This window comes from Triturus cristatus, chromosome 5_2, assembly GCF_964204655.1.
Source record: "Triturus cristatus chromosome 5_2, aTriCri1.1, whole genome shotgun sequence".
NCBI lineage: Eukaryota > Metazoa > Chordata > Amphibia > Caudata > Salamandridae > Triturus > Triturus cristatus.
Genome location: NC_140588.1, coordinates 843272634 through 843294774, shown reverse-complemented (window position 1 = coordinate 843294774; position 22141 = coordinate 843272634).

Genomic DNA, 22141 nt, shown 5'->3' with positions numbered 1-22141 from the left:
CAGCTACTTCTATAGCTGTGTCTACACCTATAGTTGCTGTATCGCGTTCAACGAATCCTTTCACGCCCGATACCCCAGATGGGGCTACGGGAGGTGCTACCAACATTTTTTCTACGCCACCCAGAATAAATAAACTTACCTTTCAAGAATCTGCACATTCACGTACCCCCAAACTCATAAATGCCCGTACGCTTAAGGAACTTCTTATAGATTGTAGATATGACCCTGTGCCCGGAAAAGAGGACGAAATGACCCTGGCATCATTACGTATCAGACGAGCTGCGGTGTATTTAGGGAAGTTACCAGGAATGACTATGCATCTAGATAATATATACCATTTTGTCCAAACAGGGCGAGATTCTGAATGTATTAACAGAGCTATGGAATACCAGAAAGTGGAAATACAGGGGGAACTGTTACGTTTCCTCATAAATTGTGTGATCAGAAATCAAGACCGACCGGGGGTAGACCCGGAAGCAATGCAAATTCTTACCAGATGGAGCCAGAATATATCAGAAGGGAGACATGATAAGCAAAACTGTATAATAGCCATGTGCCGAAAGATTCGTAAAGAAATAGAACGCCTACACGAAGAGAGATTAGCGGTAGACCAGTTTGAACAAGATGAGGAGGAGGAAGGATCAGGACTGCCCACAGGACAGTCAGAAACCATAGCCTATGTAGGTAGAGGAAGATCTTGTAATAGTACTAGATGTCTTACTGACCCGATACGTCCGATATGTCTAGAAAATAACAGGAATTTTCAAACACCTATAATAAATATAAGGTCCCCCGAGCATTCGTTCCAAGCCGCTGACAAATTACTGCGAGAACGAAGGGGTTATCATTTTCTCGATTCTATGGATGAACAAGAATTAGCCAGGTCAGCCGTTCATTGGGTTGACAGTCCCGGAAAGTATGATGATGATACAGTAGCCCACACATTTTTGAATCTCACCCCAGATGAACAGCGTTTAGCTGGGATTTATATGATTCAACAACTTCTTATACTATATAAAAGCCAACATTCAGATCCTGGTCCCTTACCTGATATATTGACTGAATTACTCACGAATAGATGGAGAGGTTCAGGTACTAAGCTAATTAAAGAAATACTAGAATCAAGAAAGCAGTACATTCTTTTCGTATGTCCAGAACATGTCTCACTGCCCATCAAGGAAAGAACGACGTATTACATGGACAGACAGAATCCCTTACGAGAAGTACACCCAATAAAGGGCGAGGACAATGAGTTTGAACGTGTATTTGTATATACGCCCATATCGAAAATAGAATTGTTAGAAATGAAGAAAGTGGTACCCAGTCATGACAAAGACCCAGCGGGTTTTCACCGAGAAATTAAAGACATGTTACTCATGGGAGAGTACACCTATCCCGACATTATGACCATATTAAAGGTATTGATGCCTGCTGGCATTTATGAAAAACTCAAGGAAAAAGAGTGGGAGGTGGGAGACCAAAAGATAGACTGGACAGCATTAGAAAATGAAGAAAAGGCCCGAGGTCCAGGTTCGGGGCTTGGGGACAAAACTAAACCACTACCAGGTTTACTAGTACAGGTACTGCCACGTTTATTAACCACGAAAAAGGAAGACTGGGGTGCAATTTCAGCCTGTAAACAAAAGCAAGATGAAGACACTAGTGATTTCTATGCACGATTTGAAAAATGTTTTGGTATAAATAGTGGCATAAAAGCAAGTAGCGAATCATACCCACATCTGTTTGTGACAAAATTAGTTGAAAATTCCTTGCCCCAAGTGAAGAATAGAGTATTAAAATTCGAGAGTACCTGGCAAGGTAATACCCCATCACAAATGTTACAAATGTTACAGTATCATCACAATAGAATTAGAGAGGAACAAGATCATGAACAAAGACGCATGAAAGACACGAAAATGAAAATGCTAGTCTCCCAGACAGTTCCAGCTGAAGGACATAAAAAGGGTACGACACATTCCGGTGATTCAGCAGGACCTGTAAAAGGGACATGCAACTATTGTAAACAACCAGGTCATTATGTACACGATTGTCCAGTCCTGAAGCGTAATATCACCACAGGTATTACAAAAGAAAGACCACGGCCACTTAGACAGGATCAGAATGAACAAGGAGCCTCGCAGCATGCACAGTCCATGTCAGCTCCACAACAGTCTATACAGTTTGTGCCAGCTGCACCTGCGCTGCCTGTTGCTGCCACACAAACCACGACACGACAGCTGTACCAGACCGCACAGTATGACTATCCTGATTATCAACGATATGCATGAAACAGCCTAGAGAGGGAAGTTGACTTACCCCTTATCGAGGTCCCTGTAGACCAAGAAGGACCTTATGTACATAGTGAATTATTAGGTCAAGATAGAAAATTTTTACTAGATACAGGGGCAAGTCGAACAACGATAAAACGTAGTGAAGTTCCAGGGGCACCCCTCTCAGGCTCACAGAATATTTCCCTTGGTTTTTCAGGAAAACCTATTGTTAATGAAGTATCACAGCCTCTTCCACTTACGATAGGACCCTTGACCAGAACTACAGATTTATTGCTTACTAAATCATGTCCAGAAAACTTGTTAGGTATAAAAACACTGAAAGCTCTAGGAGCTATAATATGTTGTTCTCCGGAAGGAGTAAGATTGTTTTTACGTGATTTTAAAGGTCACTATGTGTCTAGAGACATGGATCCCCGACTACAGACTTTACCTACACATCTATGGGCACAAGGTCCTACTGATGTTGGTTGCATGAATATTACACCATATCGAGTTACACTAAAGGCAGGAGTGGTACTACCACGAATGCGGCAATACAAGTTACCACCAGATGCTGTAGTGGCTTTACTACAAATCATTGACGAGCTCATTGCCCAAGGAGTAGTTGTGGAAACAGACTCCAATGTATGTAATTCACCGGTAATTCCGATTCTTAAACGAACAGATCCTAAGGCCCCGCCAGTATATCGATTGGTTATTGATTTGCGCGAATTGAACAAATGCATTGTGCCACAATTTCCTGTGGTCCCAGATATCTCGTCATTACTGACAGCTATTGATTCCGAAGCAACATTCTTTACTGTAATTGATCTCAAAAATGCCTTTTTCAGCGTCCCAATAGATCCGGAAAGCCAATATTTGTTCGGATTTAGTTTAAATGGACGTAGCTTCAAATTCTCACGCGCACCTCAAGGATTTACAGAAAGCCCCAGCATCTATAGCCAAGCACTGAAACGAGAACTCGACAGTATCCACATGCCAGTTAACACTGCCTTGCTTCAATATGTCGATGATCTACTGATCACCGCTAGAAGCGAACCTGAATGTGAGAAAGCATCGCTGACAGTTTTACAATTTCTAGCCGAAAAGGGGCACAAGGTGTCCCCTTCTAAGCTGCAATTCTGTGTCCAGCGAGTTGTTTATCTTGGACACTCGCTGTCCAAGGAGGGAAGGCAGCTTATACCCGACCGCATTCAGTTAATAGCTAACATGCCAATACCCAAGACACAAAAGGAGGTGCGGGCTTTTATAGGCCTCACTTCATATTGTAGGCAGTGGATCCCTCAGTATGCATTTCTAGCAAAACCACTCATTCAGTTGACAACACAGGAGGCAGCCACATCGACTGTTCTCCCTTGGACTCAAGAACATACACAAGCTTTTGAAAGCTTAAAGAAAGCTTTATGTCAAGCACCGGTTTTAGCAACACCATGTTACACTAAACAGTTTACACTTTTTGTTACAGAACGCGAAGGTACTGCCTTGTCAGTACTCACACAGGAACAAGCAGGAGCACACAAACCATGTGCTTATTTTTCTAGTACATTGGATCCAGTAGCTCAGGCTTTGCCTGCATGCCTAAAATCAGTGGCAGCAACCGCTTTAGCAATCAGACAAAGCGATGCTATAGTGTTAGGACATCCATTGACAGTTCAAGTACCACATGCAGTAGAGGTTCTTGTGAATCGAACGCAAACACAACATTTAACTATAGCGCGACTTACAGGGTATGAATTAACATTGTTTCAGCCACATATAGAAATCAGACGTTGTAACACATTGAATCCTGCCACACTTTTACCTGTAATCGGAACAGACCCACTAGCCCATGACTGTATTGACGTTATTACAATCACGACGAAACCCAGACAAGACTTAACCGATGTCCCATTGTCAGACCCAGACCTGACGTTGTATGTAGATGGTTCATGTATGAGAAAAGGTACAGGAGAACTAGTGGCCGCTTACGCAGTCACAACAGACACTGAAATCATTGAAACAAATTGCATAAATACCTTGTCCGCTCAAGCAGCAGAGCTCGTCGCTCTGACACAAGCCTGTATTCAAGCCACAAATAAAAAAGTCAACATATACACTGATTCACGTTATGCATTCGGAGTTGTACATGACTTCGGCGTGCTGTGGCGAGAGAGAGGTTATTTAACTTCTCACGGTGCCCACATTCAGCACGGACCCCTCATTCATGCTTTATTAGATGCAATACATCTACCCACTGCAATATCAATTATGAAATGTAAAGCTCATACGAAAGTTACTGATATCATTTCTCAAGGCAATGATTTAGCTGACAGAACAGCTAAACAGACTGCTCAAACTCAAACATCCGACATGACAAAGACAATAGTCCCGACGCCAACACATTGTATGACGGTTAAAGATCCTACTCTTGATGTAATTGATATACAGACACATGCTACACCAGAAGAAATAAAGAAATGGACTGAATTAGGAGGGATCCAAACGGATCAAGGATGGTTGATGAAGGAAAAGTCTGTGTGGTTCCTTCCTGATTCAATGGTCCAGGTTATAATTAACACTGTACATAGTCCAGCACATCTAGGAGAAAAAGCTATGCTAGACAGCATTCAACACATTTGGTTCAATAAACATTTACGAGCAGCAGCCAAGCAAAAAGTTCGTACCTGTATGATCTGTTGTCAGTTTAACCCAGGAAAAAGCGTTCCCGTAGAACAGGGTGGATTTCAGCCTCCTGATCACCCTTTTGAAATCCTTCAGATGGATTATATCCAGATGGAACGATGTCGAGGATTCAAATATGTTCTCGTAGTTGTCTGTGCTCTGTCCCGTTGGACAGAGGCATACCCGGTTTCAGATTACACGGCCCCGACTACTGCCAAACAGTTGGTTCGAGAATTCTTCCCACGATACGGTTTACCACGTGCTGTCTACTCAGATAACGGCCAGCCGTTCTCATCCGGATTAATGAAACACGTTTCACTTTTGTTAGGCTATCAGCGGAAATTCCACTGTGTCCGACACCCCGAGGCAGCAGGTCTCGTAGAAAGACATAATCAGATTCTGAAAATCAGATTGTCCAAGATATGCAGAGAAAAAGGTGTCGACTGGGTAGTAGCCTTACCAGTTGCACTCTTTTACATGAGAATGGTAGCACACTCTCGAACAGGGCTATCCCCGTATGAGGTGATCTTTGGCAGACCACCAAATATGTGGGGGACGCCTATACCACGTAAAATAACTGATATTGACTGTAATATGCTGACAGATTATTTGGCTTCCTTGATGTCTGCACTACAATCTTGTCGTTCACAGGTAGCTGCAGCCTTTCCCGACAACACTGAGGTGAAACCCCATGACGTAATTCCGGGGGATCTCGTTTTAGTGAGGAACTTTGATCGAAAGACTCAGCTGGATCCTAGGTGGAAGTCACCGAAATTGGTCTTGCTCACCACAAGGACAGCCGTGAAGATCGAGGGCAGAAAAGGCTGGATTCATTCAAGTCATATCAAGAAATTTCATGGACTACCAGCGGATGTGAATACCACACCTCGTGTGTCTTCACCCATTCACTCAAAACTTCCTTTTGTTGAAAAGAGTAATTCCGAACTTTATAAACTAAAACTCAGGTCCAATCAGTCAAGCAATTTGATTGTTTAAGTCCTCTCCGAGGTGAAGCGGTTGAATTGTCTCTGACATGTATCCCTTGGACCTGAATAGAGAATGCACCCGAAAAATGTTGAAACGACAGGCGTACTGTAAATCACTGCGTAGTCATTGTACAGTGACGTTATTAATTTTTTTTTCCTTAAGTCTTTTAATAATTACTGCAAGTATATTGTTGCATATATATTATCCTATTTTTAGACACGTTTATAATGTTACTGCTGAACATTCTTTTAGTGAATTACCTCCGCTTGAGTTGTCTTATAGATTTGCGCTGCGCAATAACACGTTTATTAGTATGTTACATCATTCCCATCAGGTTAGCAATGCTACAAATTGTTGGATATGTGGCCGACTCCCTCCCTATCAGAATTATAAAGGAATTCTACCTCTCTTTCCATACCCGTTCACACACAACGGCTCCTGTGGAGCATGGTTTAGCTTAATCAATTCCCTAGATTCGAATTCTGCAGTTTATCAAGATAACTGGGTATGGGGAAATTTGAATTTAGTTTTACTTAAGGTCTGCTATCCTAACAAGGAGGGATTTCCCCATAGAACAGGAACTGATCTAGAAAATGAAGTATATGGATTAGGTACTTTTACGCTTAATCTTATGATCCTAAATGTCGAATCCGAAGCTACTCCAATTTTGCCCGCCATGTCAGTATTTCCAGTAAAAGGTGAATTATGTGTAAGAAAGAATGGTTCCATACATATGGGCCATAGTAGATGCACCACTGTAGTAGAATTTAGTGATCAAGGCAAGTCTACATTTAGAGCTTCCCGCCATTCCTATTTCATATGTGGTCAGACGGCCTATGTACGTTTGCCTCTAGATTGGGATGGTACCTGCTACATTGGATTTCTTTTGCCACCTGTTTTCCTAGCTCCTCCTGATTATCATAGAAATACTCATTTAGTACACAATAGACAGCAGAGAGATCTCCCAATTGTCGATTACACTGAAACAGCATGGGAAAAATACACAGATTTCAATAAAGGTCTCTTTCCCTATATAGGTACAGTTACTAATAGTAAGCTGATACGTAGATTAACCAGAACCCTTGAAGCAGTAGTGAACGAAACTATTTCCGCCTTAGGCAATTTAACAGAAGAGCAGTCTGCTATGCGGATTGTTGTGCTTCAAAATCGTCTTGTCCTTGACGTCATCCTGGCCGATAGGGGCGGAGCTTGTAGGGTCATCGGATCAAGTTGTTGCATTTTCATACCAGAAAATTCGCCCTCTGTATATAAAGCCATAACTCGCCTTCATAAGATTGTAAGCCAGATACACCAGAACCCAGGCACCTGGACTTGGTCCGGTTGGTTTTGGAGTGTATTATCTACCTTTGGATGGAAGGTCCTATCCTTCCTAGGTATTGGCTTTCTCATACTATTCAGTTGCTGTCTATGCCTACAATGTGGACCAGCGATTTGTGGTCTGTGTGCCACATCGTGTGTCCCATCACCAAGATTTCATTCGTCCCAGAAGAAAAAAGAAGAACAAATGATGCTATATGAACAGATCAATGGATTGATGAAGATTGATATCTCTTGACGGGCAAGTAGGGGACAAGGAGGGAATGTGGAAATATGGATTTTTCTGATCAGTTATGTCCCCTATCTTGGACCCCAACGGTTTCATGTATGAATCACAAGTACATGTATGCTCCCTCCAGTTCCAGTTATGAAGACGCAAACCCATGTGCGTCCACCGGCAACATGTCCTCTTTCAGATCCGCCATGAATAGGCCGGATATTCCATTCCTAAGTATGAAAGGCCACCGGCTTTATATGGTTCACTTATGCCATTTTACAGTCCAGGCAAGTAGGCCCTGATTCTGTCATCAAGCTTTTCTTGCTTTCTGCCTCTGAAAGCTCCAGTCTGAGCCTGCATCTGTGACCATGAACTTTGTCTCATTCCCTGCGCGGCTCACGAAGCCTGACATCAGCCTGTTGCCTGCCAAGAAACTGTATTTCACCTTCGAAATTATCTGCTCCGTTCCCTGCCCGATGCATTCCTGTCTAGTAGTTTAAGTAAACATTCTTCCAGCTACCAAGCAAAGGCCCGGCTTCTCTGTCTTTATGCAAGTAATTCATAGCCCTATTACTATGGAAGATTTCTACCCACGCATCTAGTGTAGACACTTAGACGCTTGTACACGCACTAACAGTCAGTATAGTCAGTATAGAATAAGATTCTACTCTAAGAGACCTCTCTTTTGGATAACATGGTTCTTTAAACATAGGATGTTAGATATGATTTGGGGATTAGGTTGACTTGACCCTCCAGACTTCTGTCGCCACATGTAGAGCTAAATGTCAAGTCCCCTTCACCCCCTAGTTGCACGTCAATCACACGTCATACTGCTGCGCGCGCATCTCTGCCAAGTATTTCTGCTGACATTGCGAAATTATTTCATAGGTCCACCCATATGTGACATCATAACCAATGACGTTTTCCTTGTTACTCCCAATTACGCCTCCTTCAGCTACGCATGTGAAATGTTATCTTTGCTATCAATTGTTACGCCTCTTGCATTGGCTTCACTGTAATGCCTATTGTATAAAAGTGAATAATTATCAATAATGTATGTACTTCACTTCCTGAACCTTCGTGGTGATGGAACTTGGAGCAACCGATTATAATCGACCATTGGAATAAAGCCCATTCCGAACCTCTAATACCACGGATTCTGCCTCTTATTTACTGAGCTATTTTATTATGTTTCTGTATCAAATTAAGTCCCGGTAATTAAATTATTTACCACACTTTGAACATTTAAGAATGCAACACATTTTAAAAACAGATTATGATGTTCTATTTGGAGGAAAACATGTCATTGTATTTGGTGACCTACTACAACTTACTCCTGTGAAACGGCAACCTGTTTTTAAAACACTTGTAAATGAAAACACTAGGAAATCTTTGGGAAGTATTGGAAATATTAACATTTGGTCTCATTTTGAATATAAAGAATTTATTCGGAATATGCAGCAAGCAAATGATGAATATTATGAAAAAATTCTTCAAGATATAAATATTGGTGTTTTGACAAAACATAGCAAAGAAGCTTTACAAAGTCCGCTACTAACAAACTTGTTTCCAAATGAAAACATTGCACCTGAAATAATGTATAAAGAAATGTAAGAATAGAAGTCTATAGTTTGCCTAATGCCAACACTGCAAGAGTGTTCTACATTTAATCAAGAACTTTTGAAACTGGAAAAACAACCAATAGTGAAAACGGAAGCCATTTATAAAATGGAACCCAAAGGAGTTACTATTTTTCTCTCAGAGAAATTACAGTTAAAATTGGATTCTTTGGAGAAGTCTGTACCTAAGACTGCAGGTTTAGAAAAGACTTTATATGTATGTGTAAACTGTCGGGTAATTTTACACTTTACACTTTAGATGTAGAAAGAGGTTTAGTAAATGGAGCAATGGGAAAAGTTGTTGATTTTGTCAATTATGAGAAGAGAGATGGAATTTAATTTTTTAAAATTAAACTTGATCAGATTGAAGAGGTAAAACAGATTGGACGTTGTGCTGTTCGTTTTTTGTTTGCAAAAGACTTGTATGTTCGTAGAAAACTGTTTCCTCTTTCTTTAGCATATGCAGTAACCATTCATAAATCTCAAGGTTTAAGTGTAGACAGTACTTTGGTAAATATTGGATGTACAGTGTTTAAAGATGGCATGGCATACGTTGCATTGTCTTGAGTATGAACATTATCGGGTTTGTATTTGATTGATTTGGATGAGAAAAAGGTTAGTGCTGATGCAAATTGTGTAAGAGAGTATAATCGGTTAAGAAGACTGTATGCTGCAAATTGAGGTGAATATCCCCTATATGAAAAATGTATAATATGTCCTAAACAAAAATATGACAAACATCCTAGTGAGGTTGGAAAAAAGAAAGCAAATCAAGAGAATGATAAATCTGCAAAGAAAATGAAAATGGACACTATTGACGATATTGTAGGATACCAGTTCGAAAATAGGTCAGCTATCAACTGCTATGCTAATGTAATTGTGAAGATTGTGTTTTATCTAAAAGATCTTCATCATCAAATTATGGAAAATCGAGAAAAAAGATTCTGTTCTTTGTTACATTATAATTTTGAAAAGTTGGAAACTGATAAAACCAAAATCCATACTATTTCTAGCATATGGCATCTTTTGGATATATGTACTGGTTCTTCACAATTTACACTTAATGTACAACAAGACACACAAGAATTTCTTATGGTTATGCTTTCAGTATTGGAAGATGAAGGAATAGAAATTGAAAATTTGTTTGGACTACATAACAGATGGGATCATAAATGTGAAGAGTATTTGTTTTCTTCTACCACTGAAATAGACTCTGAACGATTTATATATTTGACAATACCAGATTGCAAAAAAGTGTCTTTTAACAAATTAGTAAAAAACAGCTAATCAAGATATGAAATGTTCTCATTGCAAATCAGAAATGTTCTCAACATTATTTATAGAAAAATATTGTCAATGTGTCATTTTAATGCTACAACGATGTAGAGCAGATGGAAGAAAATTGGAAACCAAAATTAAAAATTTTGTGGCAAATCAAGTATCTATTTCAGGAATAACTTTTAAAGCAGTGGCTATTATTTTTCATCATGGACCTACTACAACAGCTAGACAACATACTCTGTATTTAAAGTGCAATAAAAGATGGACATATTGCAATGATTCACATTTACAATTCAAATGTAGGTTGCCTTACGAATTACCAAATTTGTATCTGATATTTTTTATACCAACATTTTGAAAATCTCATTTGGGAGATTGGGAAGATGTAAACACGAATTAACAAGTTTATTTTTCAATTTTTTCATTGCCCTTGGAATTGGAAACATTATTCGGCCTATTGGGAAGATGTGAAAAATTTCTGTTTGGATTATTGTTTGTGCTATTTGATATTGCATTTGCAAAAATGTGCTTGAAGGAACCAGTTGATATATTTGATCTGTATATTATACACAATGTATGAGAGTGTATATTTTAGAGAAATACATTATTTAATGTAGTTAAAGAATGTAATTTACAAACTGTAGACAGGTAAACATATAGTTAAATTTGGTGTAAATATTTTCGACGCAGATTTGGTTTTTTTTTTACAATCTCATTGATTGTATTTTTCTTTAATGCATGAATCTGCTAAAAAATAGCAAGGGAAATTCCTGATCAACAACACAATGACCATGAACCCATTCCTGATATGAAGACTTAGGGAGATAGAGAAGTAGATGTTCTGGTGCACTGTCCCAGGCTACTCCATCCAAGCTTGTTTTCTTCTGGAGGGTAACATATCAGGTCTCTTGTACCTCCTTTTTTATGTGTTAATGACCATCACAATTGGAGCCATTTACTGCTTCCAACAATATATTGCCTTTTCAGCATGTTTGTCAGGGCAGTTCCCTGACTTCATTGATCTGGAAAAATCCCTAACTTTGAGAGTTTCTGCTGTAGCCTTCTATTCTTAGTGGTGCTGCTCCATGCTTTTTGCAATAAAGACATGTATTCGTTTGCCTTGTAGTACCCCCGACGTCTGAAATTGTTCATACATTTTCCCTTAACATTTCTCACTTTTGCACTTATTTTTACTTCAACTCTTGCTACTATTAGTTAGTATATCATTTCACTTACTTTTCCTCCTAGGTCCTAGGGGCCACAACACTCAGCTTTATCTCCTGTACACAGACTCCTTATGTTTATGATATGAGCTTACTATCCCATGGAGCAGTAACAATTATTTGTGTTCCTTTTGGGATTTTACTCCAGCCCTGTCCTATTTCCTGATTTCTATTTTAACCACTGCTTGTGTGGTCTTTTCCTAGTAATGTTCATGAAAGGTTATTGCCTTGTTTAACCTCTACGTATTACCTATGTTGTATCAAATGTCTTTTGGTCAGAAGTTGGTGGTTGGATTAACTAATCACTGCTCACTCCACTGAACTCTCTCTATTTGTAATCTCAAGCAATGTACTTGTATGTGCTTTCAGGAAGAAGCTCCAGTTTAATTCTATTCATGATGTGCCACAGTCTTTAGTTTTCTCTTGAATATTGTTTCCTTGTGTGCTCTTTTGATTGAAATTCAGATGGATGCTCCTGCTACCCATTGCCATAATAACTAAAGGACATAGAGTTTAAAAAATAGGCTTTTAATTGGAAAGGATGTAGGTAGTATGGCCCAAATCTTTCTTTTACTGTGAACCTATTATTGCTTTGTAGCCCATGACTCTCTAAGGGTAAGGAGGAGAAGCAGTTCAATGCTTATTCTGGAAAGGTGATATGGGCTGCTGACACAGCTCCCTCAGTCACAACAAACAACTCTGAGAGCGTAATATGGAACTCAGGGAATGGGTGATTCAGTCACAACGGTGACAGATATCCCTCCGTCAAAATATAAATTCCATTACATCCTATGGGATTTATATTACATTTCGGCAAACCGGATATCCGTCACTGTTGTGATGGAGTGAACCATCAGCCGAGTTCTAAATTAGGCTCTTAATAAAACATTGTCCTGCCAATTCTTTTTCTTATACAATTGAAAAGTCAACTCAATGCTATGCATTAATTTGCAAATACATCCATGATGAACGGTGGCAATTCCTATGATGTCACCCTCTAAAGAACCTTACACCATCAGGGAGCACACACTGAGCAGGTAAAAGTTCCTTATACCCTCTGTGCTGAAGGCATCCCCAACAGTTTGCACACCACCAAGCTCTAAACACTAAAACCTTAATATGTTCAAATTATGCTGAACACAATATATTAGGGTGAAGTTATTAAATGTCAGACCTATGGGCTTTATCATGATGTCCCCACAAGAATGAAAGTGGAACTATACAAATAAATCCCAAATGTGGTTACAGATGGTACCACCTTTCAATAAAACTCAATATAATGTTTATTAGTTAATAAAAGTTCAAAATAACACATAATATTCAATGTAACGTTTCTTACTTAACTTTACACTGCAATAAAAGCAGTTCCAGCACCTAAAAGAAAAGACCACTGCATCACATGACCCTAAGGCTGAAAGTTTATTCTCTAAAGATACACAGGAATCCAAGAAACGTCTCTCAGGGTCACCAATGTAATCACCTGGTGACTTAGGGTGACATGTCATTGGAAGACTGATCTCTTTTGGAGGCTGCTGTAGCCCTAGCAACCTCATCTACAAGCGGCAAAATGTGGGTGGTGCCCCTACCCTCAATAGGGCACCACCGATGTAGGTAAGCAAATTTTTGTTTGTATCACAGAGAACTGTGGGATGCTCTTTTGTTCTGAGGGCCTTATTTAATGGCTATGAGCCGTAAAATAAAAAGGCACTCTCCTTTATTTTTTATAATTAAATGTGTTGGTGATTTTTTTTTTTAAACAAACAAAATGGTTATCCCTGCCCCTTTTATAGGGCACCTGTCTTCTCTTCTGTTCATTAACAGGCAGAACCTGAGACACACAGCACAATGGTCTATACCGGCACCATGACTGACATACTCTAAGTGCTTGTGTGCGTGTTTGTCTGGGTGTGTGAGTGGTTGAATGGGTGAGTGAATGGCGCTTGAGATGCTGAGTGGGTGCGTGAGTGACTGTATTGGTGAGTGAGTAACTGTGTGAGCGGCTGTATGTGTCAGTGAGTGGCTGTGTGAGTTTCCATATGGGTGACTGCCCCTACTGTGAGGGTCTGTATGGGTCAGTGACTGCTAGTGTGAGTGGCTGTATGGGTTTGTGGGAGGTTGAGTGAGTTGCTGTATGGGTTAGTGAGTGTTAGTGGCTGTATGAGAGAGTGAATGGGTATGTGAGTACCTGAATGACTGAGTCAGTTGCAGTGTGAATATCTATGAATGTTATCTATGATACCGAATGTTTTAATAATAAAATGGGTATGACACACTAATAGGAAGTCAACACGAAAGTACTTTATATCTAAAAATATTTCTCCATGGTTATGTGTAAGCAATATGTACGCAATAGAAAAATTGTTTTGAGACACCTAATGACCTTCAACTGCAGCCTCTATGGAAAAAGAACATAAAGATATTTTATTATTTGATCTTCACAATTACATAATCATACCAACATACATTAAAATAATGTAATATTGCATTACAATCTAGTGAAAATATAATTTTCCCTTTTTTGGAGATTTTTAAGGAAACACATTATTTGAATAAAACTACATTTTGGCTGCCAAATTGCTGTAACAAATGCTTCCCAAGTCATCAAGTTGGTAGCTTTTTGAAAATCACCTAGTTTCCCTTTGTGGAATCTCCAGGCCCCACAACCCACCATCTTGGAGGGATTTTAAAGGCATGGCATGACAGAACATTATATGCCTTATAGAATCACTGAATGCATCTTACTATAGTCATTATAGCCTTATATCGTGTTTTCTTAGGTAATTTAGTTGAACGGAGAAAAGCTGATAAATTAATTGCACTCTCTTTTAACATGTGATTTAAAATAAAATTATACTATATTGATACAGGAACTGCTAATTGTATTGCCTGACTAACCAAAGAGGCCTGATAATATGTGGGAAAGTGGGGTAGAGCTAGCCCCCCATGCACAGTGTCTAATTGAAGAATTGGCAATTTTACCTGTGCTTGCTTCTTTGGCCACAAAAATTCCCAGATAATTATATCCAGTTCCTCAAAATAAGAAATTGCTACTTTTAGAGGAAGGTTCAGAAATAGGAATACAAACAAGAAGTATTGACATTTTAATTAAGGAAACTTGACCAAATAATGGCAGGCGTAGCAATGTCCATCTTTCTAAAAACCTTTTTGCCTTTATGAGTGTTTTTTTTATAATTTAAATGGAACAATTGAGTAAAATCAGCTATTACATATAGCCCCAGCTATCTTATCGGGTGCTGTGCCAAGGAACATAGGCCTGCTGGCAGCTGGGCTTCTGAAGAGTTAAATAGAAGGACTCTGTTTTTGACTGATTGACTTTATAACTATCTAGGTCTGTAATGGCCTGGATTTCCTCAGTGCTCCCTTGATATTCGCCCTTGCGGCCTTCAAATATAAGATCGGCGAAAAGTTTAATTTTTGCCATCCCTGTTACAGGGCCTAAAATTAATGAGTTGGAGTGAATCTTTACCCCCAGCGCTCAATAAGGAGAAATAATTAAAGTTAGGATAAGGTACATCCCTGTCGGGTGCCATGCCTAATCTCCACTCCTCCCACCTGTTCTGCATTGATAATTATTGACCCTTTATATATTTACTTTAGCATCTCTATCAAGTGGGATGGAAAGCCAAACTTCCCTAAGGTAAAAAACAGGGCCTGCCAGTTAACAAGCTCAAACACTTTTTCCGCGTCCATCATTAAGATTGCAGCCTTCTCCTTATTAACTGAAATATATTCAATCATCTGAATCAAAAATAATTATTAGCTGCCATTGATCTACCTGGAAGAAATCATGTTTGGTCAGCGTGAATCGCTTGTTGTGCAGATACCACAATCTTATTTGCCCAAATTTTCATAAAAAGTATATAATCAGTATTTACTAGGCTTATATGGCGATAAGAATGAGGATCAGCTGGATCTTTGTCTTTTTTAAGAATGCTCATCATAACTGACTCCTTAAACCAATTAGAAATGGGGACCCCTTCCATAATGTGTTTGAAGAGGAATATTAAAATTGAGGAGAGCTCCTCTAAGAATATCTTACCTATCTTGACAAGGATTTCATAATTTCCACTGGCCTTACCATTGGCCATCCCTTTTAAAGTGTCAGCTAGTTCTATAGGCTCAATAGGCTGATTTAGAACTTCTAAATTGGTGTTAGTGATTTGAGGCAACTGAAGTCTGGTAAAATAATTTTCTAGATCCTGTGTATCCTCCACCTGTACTTCAGCATAGATTTATTTTAAAAGGTGAAGAAATATTACTGCTATCCTATGTCTGTCTTCAACCATAATTGAAGTGGTTGGATCTCTTATTTGTGTAATTATTTGCCCATTCTGCTGCACTTTAGTAGACCATGCTAAATATTTGCCTATAATATGACTTTCTTGCTTCACTTTCTGTTGGTAGGCCTTATTCCCAGTGATTGCTTCTAGTGTAAATATAAATCTCAATTGGTAATTCACATTTACCGGTCTTGCTGTCATGTCTTCCTCTTACTCTCTTATCAACCCCAAATTCAACTAATTACTAGCCTGTTCCACATTCTTTGGAGTTCTTCTATCCTTTGTGCCCTCCGCTTATAGGTGTATGTATTATATGAGATACCCTTACCTCAAAAAGAGGGCTCAAAAGCCTTTTCCTCCTCAAAAAATAGATGTACAAACTACAGTGTTTCTGCAATCCATCCTAAATCCATAAAAACCCAAGTAATTAGTGAAGGGGCCAAAATGTGAACAAAAGGAGAGGGGACCTGTGCTGCCCCCTCCTGGACATTTTAAAACATCCCAGTGACCCCATCTCCTCTGGCTGTCACACTTATCAAAAGAGAGGGTGGTTGTGTGCCCCCCCCCCACCCTGAGCCTTTAAAGTTCCTGTAAACCCATCCCCTGGGGCCGAATCAGTGACTGTGTCCCAGGGATCCCACCTCCAGGACACAGCAGTTTCCCTGTTCCCTCTACTCTGAGAAAGAAAACATATATTGCTCTCATTTTGCTGGAGCGTTTATTTTTAAAACTCCCGCCAAATGAGAGCAAACATGGAAGTCTGCTCCCAGCTGACAGGTGTTTAAATACGCTCCTGCTGGTTGGGCTGCTCCGTTTCCCTCCCTTTCTAATAAAACACACCTCGGGGAAGTGGTGCCTGGACCCAAGAAGGCTCAGGGACTGGTGCTTGTCCCCTTCTCCTAATATATAAGTTTTGGCAATTGGGATGGGGGTCCTGGGCACCTAAGGTCAACCATATGTTGTGCCTGCCAAAGTCTGTGCATGCTGTGAGGTTGGCAGCCAAATTTCCACATATAATCCATTCACAGGCAGACGTGTGTACTCCCACTTCTTAAAAACAAGGGACAGATATCCACTCAGATATACCTAAAACACATTAAGCATCCTAGAGGCAGCTTATAACATAATGTGCCAATGGTACCTCACCCCATAAGATTAAATACAAAACACGCACTGTCCTCAATGCTTTGCTGGCATTGATCACAATCAGCTGTGTTGTTATAAATAAAATTGGAAAAAAGATTTTGGGCCATAGTAACAAGACCCTAGAGTATCCCATCTCAGCAGATGGCCCACTACCACCTGCTAGGGCTGCACCTTTGCTGCATTAGAAGGTAAGACTTGTTATGCCTGGAAATTGGTTTGTTACATGAAAGGATCTGCCAAACAACTTATCTTGCACCATTGGAAAAAGAAAGAAAATCTAAAATCTGAAATGTAAAATTAAACTTAAATTATTTAAAATCATTCATAATATAACTTTCAATAATGTATAATATATTAACTAAAAATAAACAATTTACTGTAGATAGGATTTTTTTAAATACATATTTACCTAAACAATTAATAAGAATATATTATTTTTTTAATACTATATATAGTTCTGTAAATTTTATTTTCTAGGCTCTTGGATTTAAAACGTATTTAAAATGATTTATTTTAGTATCTAAAAAAACATAGTTTTCTTAATGTATTTGTACTGCCATGAATGGTTTTAGTTTCAGGAAATTTCTGCCCCAAGACAGAGACCACCTCTTACAGTAAAGAGTTACCAATTGTAACTTCACATAGGTAAATTTGGCTCCACCACTCAGTTTCAGGTGGAGGGGACAGAAAGCCTATACTGGAAAAAGATGAACAACCAGAAGTTACTAAGTTGATACAAAGCGTATGTGTAAATTTAACTGTGAGTAACTATTCACTGGTACTCCGGTGGACCCCATTCGTTGACTGATGTTGGAGTGCTGAGTGATTACATGGAAATAGTGATTGCAAAGTGTAGAATCATTCTTGATAATTTTAGTGATTGTGGGCCTAAGCACTAGAGTAACACTTAAATAACAGTTATCGTTTCTCACAACTCCGGGCTTTTCTAGAACCTTCTAGATTTGGCTGTGACATTTCTAGCTTCTTTACTTTTTTGTATGTGTAAACACAGGCCTCTAACAGACATTGTATTTTGTGTGTCTCTTAAGGAATCAGATCATATCCTCCAAGCCTGACTATTTCCATAACAAGCAGCTACACAGATAAGATAACCTGCTTACTGAAACATCGCTTCCCGTTGTGGTAAGCGGGAGAGAGAATGACTCATGAGAAAATGACCCAGGAGGCCCATAAATGACTATTCACTTCATAATTGCACAAATAAAAAAGAGAGTAGAACCCCAAAAAGAAATGGCACAGAAAACCCCAAGGTTGATTTAGGATGATCCATAAGGATGCATGTTTTTTTTCAAACTGACATACAAACAACAACTCTTATCCAACAGGTATGCAGTCGAACCATAACTGCACGACTTATACAGCACCCCACCGCCTCTGCAGAGACTACTTTCAGAACCACAAGCAGGCACAAGTGTGCAAGTCAAAGACCAGAGACTATGTTGTTTATGGATATTGCAAGCAAACTCTTTTTAGCACTTTCACCAAAGCAAACGAAACCTCCAATCACCAGAGGACTACCGTTGTCTCCTCTGGAAATCATCCGGAGACCTGCAATGTTTCAAAAGTTACGTTTTATTGTCCCTTTGTATAACCTCTGTTTAGTGTGTGTGTGGCTGCATCCATCTGTAGCCAGAAATCTGCCAAGTCAAATGGAGCCTATCCCAACATTTCCTCAGCTCTTGCACAGGGCCCTCTCCCACACCACTTACAATTACACTGAACCCAAAGCTAGTATTCCACTCAACCCACACAGCGCGCTCTTACACAACAACTGGTATCAGCACATTGCCGCTGTGGGTGCCCAGACATCAGTCAGGTCATGCTATGTATGTTCACTGATACCACACGTAATAGGTGCAGGCAGGCTTTAATTAAGAGGTTGCCCTGAAAGAGTAAACTCCCTCCTCCAGCTGTACCTATGTAAGATTGGGGCCAAGATACAACCCAACAGAGTAGAACCCCATAGACTAGTAGAAAATTGATACTAGACCAATCCCACCGCAATATACCGTTACACAGAGCCTAGCAAACAGAGCTAGATGGAATGTGCAGGTGGGTCACCATAGGGATGGGTACTATGTGGCCCCAAGACTTTACCGAAAAGAGATTCTTGGAGGTAGCAAAGCCACTGTACCAGTGGAAAAACATGTCTTCTCTGGTCTGTAGTCCCCCGGTGGCCCATATTTTGTCTAGCACAGTCTTTATCAATAACAAATAGATGCCAGACATGGAGTTCCAGTGAAGGACCATCCACCTCGATGATACAAAGGGTGTGACGTAGGGGAGGGTTAAATTCCATTCAATAACCCTTGTCAGGAAAAGTGGGATACTAAGCTAGATAGGTACTCATGGTTAGAGGGGAAGGTGCCACCCCTAATTGTACAGAAACTTGCACTGTGTTCCTTGTTTTTGAGAGGCATAAGAACAAATCCACTCTGCATGAATGAAAACTGCAGACCAATACAGCACATTCCAGACATGCAATAGGGCACCTCAACGCTGTTGGTTCGGTACAGGCAGTGTGGGGAATTTGCATATGCTCAACTCCTCCCCGGATGACGTGGCTTCTCCATCACCATACATACGCCGACCCTGGTCATCCCTGGAGAAGATCTGTCAGAGTTGTACCTACAGCCACTAGAGAAGAGAACAACTCTAGTGCATCAGGCTCACAAAAAAAACTGCAGATTTTTTTGGTTGGACTCAGTGCAAGGACATTCTGAAAGAATTCGGACTGTTTAATGACATGCAAGTAAATGCAGGCGGGCCTTTATCCTTTTTCGCTGTGCAGACAAAAGCAAACTGCCACTGGTTACAAATAACCTGGTGGGAGCGGCTGAAAATGGTGAACAGTACTGAGCTCAGTCTGAACGCAATCAAACAAGAACTAAGTGCCATCCGTCTCATGGTTATGCAACACCGATATGTATTAGAGGCAGGGGTGTGTGCCAATATTGGTGCCTCCTACTGTACTTTTGTCCCAGGCAATGACGACATGGATAACATTTCGCTCACTACAGCCATCCAGAACCTGTATCAATTGCAAACGGACATGAGTAAGGAAGGAGATGCCCCAAAGCAGGAATGCAATGAAGGCTGGTTTGCCTTGCTTCCTCAGTCGTTTGAGCGACTGTGTATATCATTGCTGCTGGTTCTCATTCTTGTACTGTTTTTGTGTGGTTTCCTACAATTGGGGGTTTCCTGCTGTAAATTCGCAGTCCTCAAAGAGGGTAGAAAGCAAATAAATATCAAAGTAGTAGTAATCAAAACTGAAAAACATCAATGTGACTGTCAAGAAGTGTCTGTAAATGAACGTTAAAAGTTTCACCAGAGGGGGTAATGTTAATATTAATGTCAGTCTATGCAACAATACATGTTTATTCAAATACAATATCAAGCCATTCTTGTTGAAATCTCCAAGATGACTTCTCCATAATGATTGACAGATCATAGGTGGAGTGGCACAAACCTGGCCGAACAAAACTCAAACAGGAAAAATGCGAATTAGACCCACAGATAGGCAGCAACACCACAATGGTCTTATCAGATTGGCCCCAACAAAGTACATATGACCGCAGGTTTGCGCACATTACCAAAACAACATAAAGTTAGATCCCACGTGAAGTTAGAAAAAATCAGCCAATCAGAGCACAGCCCACAGAGTACATGTAGCGATCATACGTTCCTCATACCGGACATCTGGACACTTCACCCACTGGTCCTCATTTTGCCAAAGCAAGTATGAGACCCACCCACATTCATTATCAGGTGGTCTTCCTTGCTTTCTTTAAAATGAGATTTAAATAGTTTTTTGATGCTCCAAAGACTGTATATAATGACACTCAGTACAAATGTATGTTAAGGCGGTCCTCAGAGCCATTTCTGTGATGTTATCCAGCCAAAGCATTTAATTAACTCAACTGTTCTTGTTTTGCAAAATGCATCTTGTCTTTTGTTTTTTCAAGGTAAATTCATATTCCAACAACAACATTATAATTTCAATGTGTACAACTCTACCAAACATCATGAATAAGTTGTAGCGTCATGTCTCCTACAAATGTAGACACGAACTTTGAAAGTGGAACAAGTTGGTAGCCTGTGTTACGTGACCCCAAGCGGACTATCTTACATAAAGAGGTATGATTTAACTTGGTTCACATCTCTTGTATTTGCAATGTTTGTGTCAGCTTATTAAGTGAGTGAGCCACTGATTAAAACTGTAATGTAGGTAGTACATTTAATATTTTCTATGTCTCTTTTTTAGTGAAAATTGGATGGAACAGCAAGAGACAGTGAGAAGAAGAATCAAATATACTGAGGAACATGATGTGTGTAAAAGCAACCCATTAGCCCCGCACGTATTTCCACAAGCTGATTGTCTGCTCACAGAATACTGTTTTGAAATGATTTGTCTTGAAAAGGATGCCTACTGCAACGCTCTGAAAAATATATCATCACTTTTGAAAAAAGGAGGCCATCTTGTAATGATTGGTGCCTCTGGATGCACCTTTCATTTTAATGGATCATTCAAGTTCTCAACATTATACATGGGAAAAGGGTTTTTGAGAAAAGCTGTCAGTGATGCTGGCTAACCAATTAAATTGTTAGAGTTTAAATCTCTCACTGACCAATCACTATCTTCTGTAACAGATGCAACAGGTAGATATTTCCTTGTTGCATGCAAAGAAAAAGAGGTTAATTAGTCACATTTGAGAAATAAATATGCACTCTGATGTACGGGCAAAGTCCATGAAAAAAGTGATGGTTTAATAGTTCTCACTTGTGTTTATGATTGTGCATTCCCGAATATTATCTTAAAGTTGTCCTGCAGCTTTTACACTAAAAGTTTGTCTAATCATACTATAAAAATGTAATCAAAGAAGCTATTCAATCATGACTGAGACATTGCCAGCGTATTCCTGGGATACGATGAAAAATGTACATGTTTCCTGCCTTCTACTGACAAAGATCACAAATATCTACGTGAAGTAATAAAAAACATCCATGATAAACATTGCAAATAAAGTATAAAAATGACTGTCATAGTTGTAGACCT